General features: G+C 38.5%; 1 non-coding gene across 1 annotated transcript; it reads left to right on the top strand.

The window, feature by feature from the left end:
• The first annotated feature begins 878 nt into the window (after nucleotides 1-878).
• Nucleotides 879-985, top strand: LOC133833612 (small nucleolar RNA R71). Its single transcript, XR_009892983.1, has one exon. It is a non-coding gene; the product is annotated as a small nucleolar RNA R71 (small nucleolar RNA).
• The last annotated feature ends 15,082 nt before the right edge of the window (nucleotides 986-16,067 follow it).

Raw genomic sequence — 16,067 nt, 5'->3', positions numbered from 1 at the left:
GACTTTTATGGATGGGTCTTGCAAAGTTTTACCACTTCTAGTTGTGATGGAATTTACTTCCTTAACATTTTGATCATTGGAATTTGAGGATTGAGCAATGTGTTGACCTTGCACATTGAATTTAGGTTGGGAAGGAAGTTTGCCTTTCTCTGGAATGGTCAAGGATTCAGTCAATTTTGAGAATTGATATTTCATTTCCTTGATTTCTTCTATCATTTGGCGATTTAGTTTGGATTGTTTCTATATGAATGCATGAAGGTATTCTCTAAAGAATTTCGTTGTGGATGATCATTGTATTGAGGTACAGAATATGCCTTTGATTGTTGAACTTGATGCTCGTTTCTCCATTGGTTTCCATACGATTGAGCTTGGTTGGAATCTCTCCAACTGAAATTTGGGTGGTTTGTCCAACCAGGGTTGTACGTATGGGATAATGGCTTGTTATATGCCCCTAAGGCATTGCATTGCTCCTCATAAACCACCCTCATTTCATTAAAAACTAAGCAGTCCTTAGCTAAATGCTCTGTCCCTCTACAAACAAAGCAAGGTTCTTGTGGCTTCGCTTGAGCAATCATGTGCGATTTTTGGCTATTTTTCGTCATTAAGACCTCAAACTGCTTTTTTCAAATCTTCGAGTTGGGTCTTAACGTTATCATCTTTCTTGAAGTTGATAGATCCCAGATGGTTTATGTCGGTTGGTGCTATCAGTAGCACTTGGACTAGTCCAGGTGTGAGATTTTTTCGTAGTTTCTTCGAGATATTCAAGAGCATCATCTAACTCTTTATCAAGGAATTTACCATTGCATAACATTTCTACAAATCGGCGCTCATGACTCGTGAGGCCTTTATAGAAGTAATTGACCAAACGCCAGTTCTCATAGCCATGGTGCGGGCACTGATTCAACAGATCCTTGAATATTTCCCAAACTTGATAGAACATTTCATTGTCCTTTTGGGAAAATATGGAAATCTGTTGTTTTAGACTGTTGGTCTTATGGCTAGGGAAGTGTTTTAGAAAGAAGGATTTGGTCATTTCCTCCCATGTTCCAATAAAACCCAGGTCTCAAAGAGTATAACCAACTTTTGGCTTTGTCCTTCAAGGAGAAAGGGAAGAACTTTAGTCACACAAAATCAATATTTTCAGCTCAGTTATAGAATGTGGCTACTACCTCCTCGAATTCTCTAATATGCATGTATGTGCTTTCGTTTTCCATTCCATGAAATGTGGCAAGAGTTGAATCATGCCAGGTTTAAAGTCTAACGCGGGCATATTAGGAGGGAATATAATGCATGAAGGCATGGAAGTGAGTGTAGGATGGAGGTAGTCATTGAGAGTTCTTGGTTGGATTTCATCATTGCGGGCCATTGCGAATGGATTATTGTCAACTAAGGTTTGTGGAGAAGTAGGAATGGTGGAAGTAGTTCTAGAAGGAGTGGTGGATGAATTAGAAGTTTCACTATAAGTTTTGTGATGATTTATCCACTCTTGGAAATGAGAATTTATTTTATGTTTTTATTTATTTATTTTTGTTAAACTTGTTCCCAGCTATATTTGGAGGTTTTACGGTGACCTCCAATGCCTTACTAGAACTCCCTGAGGTTACTGAGTAAGTATGGTGGATCACAAGTTAAACATTTTCGACCAAACAACCTTTTAAGCACAGTGAAATTGCTTATTTTGATAGAACAAGCTTGATTTTTGTATAGTAATAAGTTCAAAAATGTAATAGTGCAAATGTATATGCTCGAAATGTTCCCAAGCCGATTGGGAAGGTTGCCAAGGTACCACTTTAGACCCACACTTGCCTAGACAGAACTCCCCGAGGTTCCTAAGTAAGTCTGGGGGGGGGGGGGGTAACGCTATCACAAACCTTATTTAACATTCAATCTTTCTAGCAGAACAATATCGGTTTTTACCATTTGTAATATTACAAAATTATTCCCAATACTAAGCGTTTTATGATTGAAATTTTATGAACAATTTTATGCAATTTTTTCAAGGAAGAACTATATTCTAAGGAAGACTAAGGAAAAAAAATGAAAGATCTAAACTAAGAACCTAAAGCAACAAAATAGTGAACACAAAAATAAGGAAAAGAGAAATGAAGTGAAGATAAAATAACAAGCTGAATCTCTCTTTTTTTTTTACAAATATTTATTAAACTAAAAAAAAGAAATTAAGAGAAATGAAATTAAAGTTAACTAAACAAATATTTTTTTATATATATTTATATAATTCTCTTTTTTTATGTAACAAAAAAAAAGGAAAAGAAAAATAAAAATAAAAATTTATATGTTTTTTTTTACGTTTTTCTCTATTTTTTTTGTATATATATGTATATTATTATATATATGATTTTTTTTAAATAATATTCAAATTAACTAAATATTAGTAAATAAAAAGAATACAACACACAAATGAAAGAACACTATACTAACACAACATTCATACCTACAAAAATACAAATAAAGTTACTAACATTTTGGTAAAAATTTCACTAAAACTTTTGAAAACTACCTCCCCGACAACAGCGCCAGAATTTGTTTAACGCCCAAAATGTGACAACCACTAAGTGGTAGTTGTAGTAAAATTCAGGCAGTCGATCCACTAGGAGGTAACCTAAAACAAAAAGATTAGTAGAAAACTAACACAAAAAGTTAGTAACATGAAATAAATGGAAATGGAAATGAAAATAGATTGGGGATTTTTTTGTTGTCTTTTTGGTGAAATGATGAAATGAGACAAATCAAGTGAGATAAAAATAAGATGTAATCAAGAGTTGAAAAGCTGAAAGGTTTCAAGAATCATCCATATGCTTGTTTAGTTACTTAGTTACTTGATTTACAAAACTACACAAGTAAATAGTTTACATCCCAACATTCACTTGGAAAATCTAACATTAAAGTTCATATTCGTTTCTAACAAAAGTCCATTTGAATTATAAAGTTATTTACTTTAGGAGCATAATGTTAATCTTATGAAAAATCTAAAAATGACAAAATACCCAAGGGCAATAATGCAATAGAAGAATAGACATAAACTTATGTATCAATATTACTTTTACTAATTAGAAGCACATAGAAAGAGCATGACTAATCCTATATACAATTAACACAAGTAAATAAAGATAACAAAATAAAGATGGGGATGAAAGAACATAAACAACTCAAATGCATTATATTAAGAAGATAGTAAATCAAAGTAGCAAAATAAAATCACTAGCGAAACAATCCTAGATCTAGGTCTGATGAATCCTAGATCAAGTAATTCCTACAACTAAATCTTCAATTCCTTCAATGCTACTGGAGACATTCTATAAGGTGTCCTAGATACTGGCTCCCCCTTGGCACAAACTCTATGGTGAACTCGATCTCTTGGTGTGGTGGCAACCCTGGCAAGTATGCTGGAAATACATCAGGAAACTCACACACTAGTCTAGTCACATCCGGTCCAACTGAAACAATCCTAGAGGTATCCACTATGTTTGCTAGGAATCCTATGAAACCTTCTTTCATTAGGTCTCTAGCCTTCAATGCAGAGATCATAGGTACTCGTGGCCCATTCACTGTCCCCACAAACATGACGGTTTCCTCCCCTTCCAGTTCAAAGGTCACCATCCTTCGCTTACAGGTTATCATTGCCCCGTACTTTGATAACCAATCCATCCCCAAAATCATATCAAAGTCATCCATCACTAGCTCAATCAGATACACATACAACTCTCTACTGTCTATCTCTACTAGTAATGCTCTAACCCATCTCCTAGAGACTACTAGTTCCCTAGTAAGAAACAAAGTCTTAAATCCTCTAACATAAATATCACAAGGTCTACACAAGCGATCTATCACTCTAGCAGATACAAATGAATGGGTAGCTCCTGAATCAATTAATGCAGTAAATGAAGAGCCAACACTAGAAATCTGATCTGTCACGACTGAGGGACTAGCCTCAGCCTCGGTCTGGGTCAAGGTAAACACTCTAACTAGAGTGAGGCTGTAATTCTTATTCGGTTCTTCCTTCCTGGCTTGTGGGAAGTCCTTCCTCAGGTGACTGACACTCCCACAAGTGAAGCATGCCCTGACTCTACACTCCCCTTGATGTTGTTGCATGCATTGAGGACACTTTGGGAAGATCCTCTAGTTCTCTCCCCCGCCCTGACGGCCACTGAAAGCACCTTGTGCCCTCCTATCTGGACCAGGAGGAGCAAAGGAATATGGGGCCTTTCTCTTCTACTCACTGGGGCCACTACCCCGGCTAAAACTAGTGAAAGGAGGCACCATCCTCCGACCATCGCGCCTCGCGGTGCCTTCTCTTCAGCCACTTCAACTATCAACTGTAAGGGCCTTCTCATTACCGGAGCATAAGTGGTAGTCCTCAGATCTAATGTTATCTTAACATCGCGAGATATCATGACATTCAATCCCCGTACAAATTGATCCCTCCATGCTATATCAATAGGCACCAAGTCTAGCGCCAACTTCGCCAATCGGTCAAACTTCAGTGCATGTTTTGTAACAGTCATTCGGTTCTGAGTTAGGTTGATAAACTCATCTACCTTTGCGGTTCGGACTGCGACACTGTAGTATTTCTCGTTGAAGACGTCTCTAAATTCTTCCTAGGTCATAGCTATCACATCCCTCCTCTAGGACACAACTTCCCACCAGATGCAGGCATTTTCTCTCAACATATAGATGGCATAGGCCACCCTTTTGTTCCCTTCCACCCTCATGAAATCAAGGATGGGAGAAGTCATATTCATCCACTGCTCTACCCACAGTGGGTCTGGACCGCCCTCAAAGATGGGAGGGTGTTGCTTCCTGAACCTCTTGTATAAAGGCTCCCACCTTTTCTCCATCATAGGTTGGGCTAGGACTGGTACCACAACTTATGGAATTTGTAACCCAATACCCTGAGGAGGGGCCTGCTGCCTCTATTCTCGAAGCTCATCTTCCGTTCATTGAAGTCTTGCTTCAATTTTGGCAAACAACTGTTGCCAGTTCTTTGGCGCAAGTGGAGGGTCCTGACCCTAGTTGTCATCTTCTGCCATATTGTCGCAGAGTCTAATCGATCGCCAAGGCATAACTTCAATATGCCTGCAATCAATAACGTCGCACATCAAGCATGATACAACATCCAAAAACCACCTCCCAGTCCAATTAATCAAATACAAACAACAGATCAACACATCACACACATTGCATAAGCACATAACAATCAAGGGGTCGTGCCCTAACATTAGACATATATACAAACATATTCATCATGCTCTGTCTATAATATTTCGGCAAACAGGGCAACTCAAACAAGAAATTAAACACATAATTCACTTAATACCGACCAACCCTGAGTCAAGCTTGTCTCTGGCAGCGAGTGTACATGTTCGGTCGATCTCCAAGAACCATAAACTTTGGCACGCTCTGATACCAAGTTGTAACACCCTACTACCTTATAGCCATTACCATGTGATTTATAAATGTTCCATTAACTCACTAATCGAGGTTTTAGGTTAACAAGTGTGATTAAATCAAAATAAAGACTCATTTGAGGAATGTTAATTATAAAAGATTTGGACACTCATTAAAGTTATAAAAGTTATACATTGGGATCCCAAAATACTGTTTAAAAAATGTAATACAATTCAAAAGTTTCAATACAGTTGTCCTAAGCGAAAAAATCAACCATTTATAGAAAATTCCTCAAACAACCCTGACCATGGCAGCCAGGTAGGACGAACATGTACACGCCGCTCCACGCTCTCCAACTCATGGTTGGTCAACCTTTCCCTTGCCCTTAACTGCACCATAGAACACCCGTGAGCCGAGGCCCAGCAAGAAAACTCAACGCATAGCATATCACAATTCAACCTAGTAATACACAACTTAAATAGATAACAAATTAAACATATAGCGGCCTATACCAACCTAGGTGCTTTACCAGGCACTGGGTTCGTGGTCTTCACCGAGCGGGTGAATACAACACCCGTAGAGGGTCTTATCTAGCGGCCTGCACTCAGCATGCTTAATACTGATCTTGGCCTTTGTTGTCCCCAACATTTTCCGTTCTCGGCCATTGCCATTCCCGGCCTTTGTCGTTCCTGACCTTCGAGGTTCATTAACAATCATACAAACATTGCACAACAAGTCATAAACATTCACTTAAAGCATTAAACACAGAAAATCGGCTCATGCCCTGATCTACAATCACAAATAGTTTTCTTACCTACGTCCTGAGCTGATTGATTAATGTGATTCCGAGTTGATTGATTAATGCGAACTCGAGCACGATCCCCTAAACCCGAGCCTTGAAGTAAAACCTAGTCACAACGATCAATAAATGGACATCCATCAAGCCCTAACCAATTAAGAACTTTAGATTAAAATACTAGCCTTCGGGGCCTCAAATTATACTAAACCGGGTAGTAGAATCCTTCTCAAGCCCTAAGATTTGGGTTCCCAAGCTTAAAACCCTATTTTGTTCATTTTCCCTAATTTAAGTCACGACCCGCTGCAAGTCAGAGAGCTTTGGCTCTTTCATCTGGGGAACACGGACTGCAGCGCACCCTGCCTGCTCTGTGGTGCCTGAGAAAAATCAGAGGCTTCCCAGGCCTCTTCACACACATGGGCCGCGGAACCTGAAGAACAGGGCCGCGGCTCGAGCCCAAAACCCAGAAATCCTCATGCATTTTTTCAAGCTGAACTTTCCAGAATCCACGCAAATCAATGCTTTAACGCATAATTCAGTTTACAAATAATATCAAAGCATCATAACTAATATAGATACCCATAAACTTACCCCACAAACTCATGAAAACTCAAAAATAATATCCTAAAGTTCAACTCCATAAAATCTCTAAACCGTAACAGAAAACTCAGTAAAATCAGCAGAAAACCTTATCTCAATTGTGTGATTCTAGTTTGAGCTAAGCCTAATTACTTCTAGCTTCAATCCCTTTGGAATTTTAAGCCTTCTCCCTTGAATTCAGCAAAAATTTCCTTTTTCCTTGAGAGAAAATGAGAGTGTCGAGAGAGAGAGAGAGAGAGAGAGAGAGAGATGAGATGATGGTGTGTTTTTGTTTCTCCCTAGTTCTAGAATTCTGATTAGCTTAAGTCTATCCTTAGCTGCATAATGTCCAAAATTCCCCTAACCTATCCTTAACCCTTCTAACACCACCAAGGGAAAAATTGTCTTTTTCCACATTCCCGCTAATTCCTCGAATAGTCCTATAAACCCCCATTTAATCCCGTCATACCCAAATAATCGCTAAATCACTACCCATTACCCGGTAACCCCAAACACGTGCTACATTCCCAAAATACCTCTAGGCTCACCCCGGGTATTCGACCTCGTTGTGACTATTTCTCTATTTCGTTCCCTAGGACCATCTCAGATCACATATCATGAATAAATCTCCACAATCTTGTGGTCTCAAGCACAACACACATATAATTTACATTTATGCCCTAAATGGGCCAAAGTTACAAATATGCCTTTATTAACCAAAATGGGCCCACAGGCATTTTTAATTCAACTAAACATGCATTTCTAATCACATAATCATTTATCCACGTAGTAACATAATTAAATCAATTATGGCCCTCCCGACATGCTAATCAAGGCACTAAGCCTTATTAGAAAATTTGGGACGTTACACCTAGAATGGTATCAACCTCTCCTAGGTCTTTCATTTTAAAGTTAGAAGATATAAATCTCTTTGTTTTTACTATTACTCAAACTCAACATATCATCTACATATAGACACACTAGTATGACATAGTCACCACAAGTCTTAGAGTATAAGCACTTGTTCACATTGTTTTGTCTAAATTCATTAGAAACAATGATTTTATCAAACTTCTCATGTCGTTGTTTTGGAGCATGTTTCAAATCATATAATGATTTTACAAGTCTACGCACTTTATGTTCATTTCATGGAAGAACAAAACCCTTCGCTTGTTCCATATATACATCCTCCTCAAGATTCCCATTTAGGAATGTCGTTTTGACATCCTTTTGGTGAACATAAAGGTTATATATAGATGATAAGGCAAACAAAAATCTTATAGAAGTAGTTCTTTCTATCGATGCATATGTGTCAAAGTAATATATTCCCTCCATTTGTTTGAATCATTTGGCTACTAACCTAGCCTTGAAGGTTTGTATGGTGTCATCAGTATGGTATTTCTTTCTAAATACCCATTTGCACCCAATTGGTTTAGACACCTTTAGAAGGTTAACCAATTCCCAAGTGTGGTTAGACATAATTGAATCCATTTCATCATTAATTTCCTCCTTCCAAAAAGTGGAGTCTCTTGAGGACGTTGCTTCTTTGAAAGTTTTGGGATCATCTTCTATTTGAAGTACTATTGGATGTTTCCAAGTAGCTTCCTTATTATCACCTTAAAAAAGGTATAGTGTCTCTATTTGAGAACACTTATCACTTGATCCCAAATCTTTGAGCCTTTGGCTCCTTCTAGGCAATTGAGGTTGCTCACCAACTATTCTAGGAGTCTCCTCTTGAGGCTCTTTAGTTTGAGTTGGTTCTAACTTATTGTCATCGCATGACATGTTCTCAAAGAACTCAACCTCTCTTGATTCAATTATTACGTTAGACTCAAAGTCTAATACTCTATAAGCTTTGCTATTTTTTGCATAACCCACAAATGCACATCTTATAGCCCTTGAACCTAACTTGGTCCTTTTAGGATCAGTACTCTTGCAATAAGCAAGACACCCCCACACTTTAAGATAACCAATGTTTGGTTTCTTTCCTTTCCATAACTCATATGGAGAGATATTGTTTTTCTTCAAGGGAATACGATTCAAAATATGACAAGCGGATAGCAAGGCTTCACCCCACAAACTAAAATTCATTTTAGAATGTAATAGCATATCATTAATCATCTCAATAAATGTTCTATTTTTCCTTTCCACTATACCATTTTGTTGTGGAGTATAAGGGGTTGTACATTCATGAATTATTCCACGCTCTTCACAAAATAAATTAAATTCATTTGAAAAATATTCACCACCCCTATCACTTCTAAGCACTTTAATTTTCCTTTCAAGTTGAATTTCAACTTTCACTTTATAAACTTTAAACACATCAAATGCTTCATTTTTATTCTTAAACAAATATACATATGTGAACCTAGATCAATCATCAATGAAAGTAATAAAATATCTACTTCATCTTCTAGTCAACATTCCATTGAGTTCACATAAGTCATTATCAAATCTAATAACTTAGAGTTTCTTTCAAAACATGGAAAATGTTTCTTTGTCATTTTAGATTTAGCACATAATTCACATTTATCATGCTCAACATTATCACAATCAATTAATCTATATTTTATAGGTCTTTTAAGTGTGCTAAATCCTATATGTGCAAGTCTAACATGCCACAAATTAATAGAATTTGAGTAAACCATATAACAACAACTAGAAGAAACTGTATTGTTCACATTGTCAATTAAAGTACAAAGTTTGAACATGCCATTACAAGCATATCCCTTTCCCACAAAAATATTATCCTTAGACAAAATAAGCTTGTCGGAATCTATCACAACCTTGATTCCCGGTTTACAAAGCAAATTGTCACTCACAAGGATTCTACTCAATTCCGGTACATACAAAACATTGGTGGGTAGAACCTTCTTGCAGAATGTGAAGAGAAAATCAATGGTTCCCTTGCTGTCAACCTTAGACCTTTTCTCATTGTCCATTTGTTTCTCATGCCCTTCTTTTGAAGATTCAAAGACCTTGAAAAGAGTTCTATCATAGATAACATGAATGGTGGTACAAGTATCATACCACCACTCACTCACATTTCCATGAATGGTATTAACTTCACTTAGTGTTGCCACTAGCTCATCTTGGGTTGAATTGAGTTTTTCCTCATTGTTTTGGTTCCTCTTGAACCTGCAATCTTTAGCAAAGTGGCCATTCTCACCACACACAATGCAAGTTCCCTTGAAACTTTTGAATTGTCCCTCATTCTTCTTGAGCCCTAAGGATTTTTGACACTTTCCCTTGTTCTTACCAATTCATTTGCCCTTGTTAGGAGGGTTAGCCACCGCATTGTCATGGAAGTCTCTCCATTAGATTCCTCCTCATTCTTATCTCTAGAATGAGATTCCTCCTCCATTCTCAGGTGTTTGAGAATTCCTCCAATGAAATCTCTTCATTCCTATGGAGAATTTTATTCCTATAGCCTCTCCAAGAAAGAGGTATGTAATGCCCTAGATAGCCAAAACCATTACACTGTGTATTTTAAATAGTGATGGACTTGCTAATCACGTCATTTGGATATAAACATGTACCAAAGAGTAATTGACGAATTAGGGTTTAAAAATTTGGATCATAGGAATAGTGATTTTCATTTAAAAGTTTGAGTCTGTATATGGGATCCCAAAATAAGTGTGTACAAGGAATTTACAACTCAAAAAATAATTACAACATAAGTCAACCTAAGCAGAAAAATTAAGGTTTGGCTCTAGTCCCTGTTGAATCCTCGGTCGTGGCGGTCGAGCAGCTGCAAATGTACACGCCGCCCCTAAAGCTCTCCAACTTATGGCTGGTCCAATTTTCCCTTTCCCTTACATGCACCATATAACATCCGTGAGCCAAGGCTCAACAAGAAAACTTAAATCAACATATTCAAATAAGCAACATAATATAAACAACAAACTTAGCAGTAGCAACCCTACTCAAACAAACACATAGGTCAGCTTAAAAAATCAATGAGTTAGATAAGTGCAGAAAACACTTCTAATTATTTAGGTGGAGTTTGGGCTAGCCAAGTGCATATCACACTCCCAGGTTGCCCTAGCCAAATGGCCTGTGTTTCGGATGCTTATTGTCATCCCCGGTTCCCTTAGGTCGAGCTTTCAGATTAGATATAATCAAACATATAGATTGCATAACACACAATCAGATGCAGCATATACAAGCATGCCTGACCAGATAATCATAAGTATAGTCATAGTAATATTCAATAACAGGGGTTGAACCTCGATTACAACTATGGTGCAATTTTCTTACCTCGAGTCCCGAGTAGATAGTGTATGGCGATCTCGAGTGCGATCCCCACTCTCGAGCCCTAGCGGTATAACCTAGTCACAACACACTAACGGTAATCATCAAGATCTAAACTAATTAGAAGCTTTGAAATTACTAACTTGCCTCCAGGACCTCGAATTATACTAAACTGGGTAGTAGAATCCTTCCCGAGCCTTTAAGTTTGAGTTCCCGAGCTTAAAAACCCTATTTGGCCAATTTTTCCCATTTGAGTCGCGACGCCCCTCAAAAGCATCACGACCCTCTACAAGTTAGAGAGCCAAAGCCCATAATTCCCTAAACATGTGCCGCGGTGCAGACCACCCAATGCCGCGGTACTAAGGCAGTTCAGTGAACCACCCTTAGCCTCTGAGTTCATGCCGATCGTGCGCTCCAAGAACAGCGGCACGACGTGACCCCGCGAACCCATAAATTCTGGGTTTTTCCTGCATTTTCCCCGAGAAAAACCTCTCCAAACCCAACCCAAAGTCGAACCTAAGTGCCAATTGAATCCAAGACTCTCAATAACACAACATCAGCAACACAATTACCCCAAACACTAAATCACAATCTTACCAAAACTTAGAAACTAAAGCTAGAGTTAAAACTTAGTCAAAAGTTTACTAATTAAAGAATTCACAAAAGAATCAGGGTACAAATCTTACCTCAACAGTGATTACAACCCCAATCATAGCTTCTGCTCCTTAGATTCCCTGGCCAGTTCCTAAAAAATTTCTCAAGCCTTCCAAGTGCCCCAAGAGAGAGATGAGCGAGAGAGAGATAGAATGAGTGAGTTTGTTTTTTTTTTTGTTCTGTTTTCCTTCTACAGAATCCTGGTGGCTAAGTTACTCCAAGGCTAAGTCTATCCAGTTGACACCAAAAAGACTAAAATGCCCCTAGATCAAAACCTTACTCTTTAATTCCCCCAAGGGAAAAATTGTCATTTGCCACATTCCCGTTAATCCTCAAATAGCACTATAATATCCTCAATTAATCTCGTCATACCCAAAAGATCACCGAGCAACTACCCATCACCCAATAAATCCCGACTACGCAGTGAGTTACCAAAATACTCCTAGGCTCACCCCGAGCTGGGTACTTGACCCCTTTGTGACTTTTCCGCTACTCTCTCACTAGGATTGCCTCATGCTGAATATCGTAAATATATCCACATAATAATGTGGTCTTAATCACATAACATATAATTACAATTATACCCACAACGGGTCAAAATTACAAATATGCTCTTATTAACAAAAACGACCCCACATGCATATTTAATACACATAAACATGCATCAATATTCATATCACCTTATAAATCATATATGCCACATAATCACGAATATATTTAATTAATTTCACATATAAATCCAATTATGCCCTCCCGACGCACTAATCAAGGCACTAAGCCTTATTAGCAATTTTGGAACGTTACAACTATCCCCTCCTACTGAAAATTTTGTCCTCAAAATTTATGTGAACAACTCAGGATGCTGATCCCGCATAACTGATTCTAGCTCCCAAGTCGCTTCCTCGAACTTGCTATTCCTCCATAACACTTTAATTAGAGGAATTTTCTTGTTCCTCAGAACCTTGTCTTTTCTAACTAGTATCTGAACTGGTCGCTCCTCATAAGATAAATTCTTCTGTAGCTCCAGATCCTCATATCCCAATACATGGATCGTGTCTAATGCATACTTCCGAACCATTGAGATGCGAAATACATCATGAACTCCTGACAACGACGGGGGCAGAGCTAATCTATAAGCTACTTGCCCTATCCTTTCCAAGATCTCAAAAGGTCCTACAAACCTAGGGCTTAGCTTGCCCTTCTTTCCAAACCTTTTTTCTCCCCACAGTTGTGAAACTCACAGAAATACGTGGTCCCCTACCTAGAACTCCACTTCCCTACGCTTAGGGTTAGGGTAGCCTTTTTTTTCTACTCTGTGAGGCAAGCATTTGAGCTTGGAACTTTTCAATAGCCTCATTAGTCCTCTGAACCATCTCAAGACCCAAATACTTCCTTTCTCCCATTTCATCCCAGTGAATGGGTGGCATACACTTCCTTCCATACAACATCTCATGTGGAGCTACTCCAATCATTGATTGATAACTGTTATTGTATGAAAACTCAATCAATGGAGTTACTCCAAGACCCCTCGAAATCCAGTGTGCATGCTTTAAGCATGTCCTCCAAAATCTAAATTGTCCTCTCAGACTGCCCGTCTGTCTTAGGATGATAGGTTGTTCTAAAGTTCAATTGAGTCCCCATAGCCTTTTGCAGGCTTCCCCAAAACTTGGAGGTAAAAATGAGAACCTAGTCTGACACTATAGATTTTGGAACACCATGGAGACGTACAATATCTCTTACATACAGCTCAGCATACTAGTCCACAATATAGTTTGTCCTCACTGGCAGACAATGAGCTGACTTGGTATATTTGTCTACTATCACCTATACCGAGTCATGTTTCCCCACTGTCCTGGGCAAGCCTCCTACAAAGTCCATAGTAATATCTTCCCATTTCCACTTGGGAATACCTAGAGGTTGTAACAAGCCTGCTGGCCATTGGTGTTTAGCCTTCACCTGCTAACAGGTTAAACACTTCGCCACATAGTCAACCACATCCTTCTTCATCCTAGGTAACCAATATAATAACCTTATATCCTGGTACATCTTCATGGTGTCTGGATGTAGTGAATACTGTGTGGTGTGAGATTCATCAAGGATCTCTCGTCTAATACCCATGTCCTTCATAACACAAATTTGATCCTTGTATCTCAGCAAACCTGTCTCTGTGATGGAAAAATCCTTAGCTACTCCAGCTAGGACATTCTCCCTAAACTTTACCAATTGTGAATCACCCATCTGGACCTCTGCTATTCTTTCCAAAAGAGTGTACTGCAAGGTAATATTGGCCAACCAGTCCACCACCAACTCTATCCTTGCTCTAGTCATGTCTTCTGCCAATTCCTTCGGTATCTGCTTCGAACTAAACAACTATCCTAGCCTCTGCGACTCAAAGCATCTGCCACTACATTGGCTTTCCCTGGATGATATAGAATCTCATAGTCATATTCTTTTACCAACTCTAGCCAACGCCTTTGTCTCATGTTAAAGTCCTTCTATAATGTCCCAAGTTACTTAATAAGGCTTAGGGCCTTGATTAGGGGGGCAAGATGGAAAATTATGGAAATTACATGTTTATGTGTTTTATATGTGTGTAATTATGTGATTATGTGATATATATGTGTATCATTATATGATTATGTGAGTTATATTATTTTATGACTTGATAGGCATGTTCAAGTGAATTAAATATGCATGTGGGCCCATTTCTGATTAAAAGGGAAATTTTTTTAATTTTGCCCGTTATGGGTATATTTGGCATATATGTGATATATGTGTGGGACCGCATTATTATGTGGATATATTTGGGTTACTTAGCACGAGACGATCCTCGGGAGCAAGCTAGTGGGAAAGTCACAACGGGACCCATATTTGACTTGGGGTGAGTCAAGGGGTATATTGGGCATTTAGTACATTACTCGGATATTGGGTAATGGGAATGATTATTTGATGATATATTGGGAGTTAGTGAGATCAGGAGGAAATTCTGGGAATTTTGACTATTTTACCCTGGGGGCATTTTTTTGGGACCTCGAGCTTTGGAATTTGCTTGAAGTTACTTAAGCTTGAAGTAACCTATTAGAAATAAAAGAACTTTCAGTATGTTCTCTCTCTCTCTCTCCCGTTCGTTCAGTTGACACCCATTTGCATTTTCGAAGGAAACTTGAGTTTTAGGACTCGGATTCAAGCAAGGTTAGAGTCATAATGATTCTAGGGAAGATTAGAAGCTTGTTAGCCAAAGGATTTAACTGGGAAATGACTCAATTGAAGGTAATCCAAGCTTTAAGTTTTGAGTTTTTAAGCTTTGATTGGATTTTGTGTTTTGATGAGTTTTTGAATGGTTTGGGGCCATTGAGATGTTTGGGAACTTTGTTTTTGGAATTTGGATATGTTTGGATAAGTTTGTGGAGGATTTTGAGATGGGAAAAATAGAGAAAATGATTGGGTTCGAGGTTAGGTCGCGACCTTGTTCTGGGCCCCGCAACCTGTGTGAACCCAAGACCGGGAGGGGTTCTGCCTAGGGGGCGAGCTGCAACTCTAGGGGGAAAGTCGCGGCCTACGCCCTGAAACCGGGGCAGAGGGATGTCTATCTAGGAGGCGCGCCGCGACCCCCAAGGCCAGCTCGCGGCCTACCTGAGTATTTTGCCCAGGTTGGGATTTTAATGACATGATTTCAAACATAAGGGCTCAAGATCGATCCTACTACCCCGTTTGGTAAGATTCGACGTCTCGGAGGCTAGGACGCGGCCTGGAAGCCTTTATTTATTTGTTTTTGATGGGATTCTATATTTTGGTTGTGACTAGGTTATTGCTAGGGGTTCAGAATCAGGATCGTGCTCGATGGCCGTTTATTGGTAACCTGTGCTTGGACTAAAGGTAAGAAAACTGCACCCAGTATGTGATACATGTGATTATGGCATGACCTAAATGTTAAATATAGAATTGATCAGAGTTTGAGTCTCTGTAAAAATGCATGATTATGATTATGGTTGTGATTATCGATTAAGCATGTTGAATGCCTTATATCTAGATATTTGACATATGATATTGCCTGTTCGCATTATCTCATTGAGAAAGGCTTGACTTATCAGTCGAAGATGACAATAGTGCTGAGCATTGGTCGTAAAGCATTGACTTATGTAATGCCCAACTACTCTAGACTTTGGACCATTAATGAAAACTACACATAGACCCTAATCATTAATAGAACTTACAAGTGAAAAGATCATAACTTTATTAAAAACTTGTAAAAATAAAGGTTAAACTTATATACAATTTAAGTTAGGATATGGGATCCCATTGTTTTAAAATCAAAACATAACATAATTATAATTAAAAGAGATTACATAAATAAGTGCGGAAAAATACATATAAAACC

The sequence above is a fragment of the Humulus lupulus genome, chromosome 4, assembly GCF_963169125.1.
Source record: "Humulus lupulus chromosome 4, drHumLupu1.1, whole genome shotgun sequence".
NCBI classification, from domain to species: Eukaryota; Viridiplantae; Streptophyta; class Magnoliopsida; order Rosales; family Cannabaceae; genus Humulus; species Humulus lupulus.
This window is presented reverse-complemented; position numbering and strand designations above follow the sequence as displayed.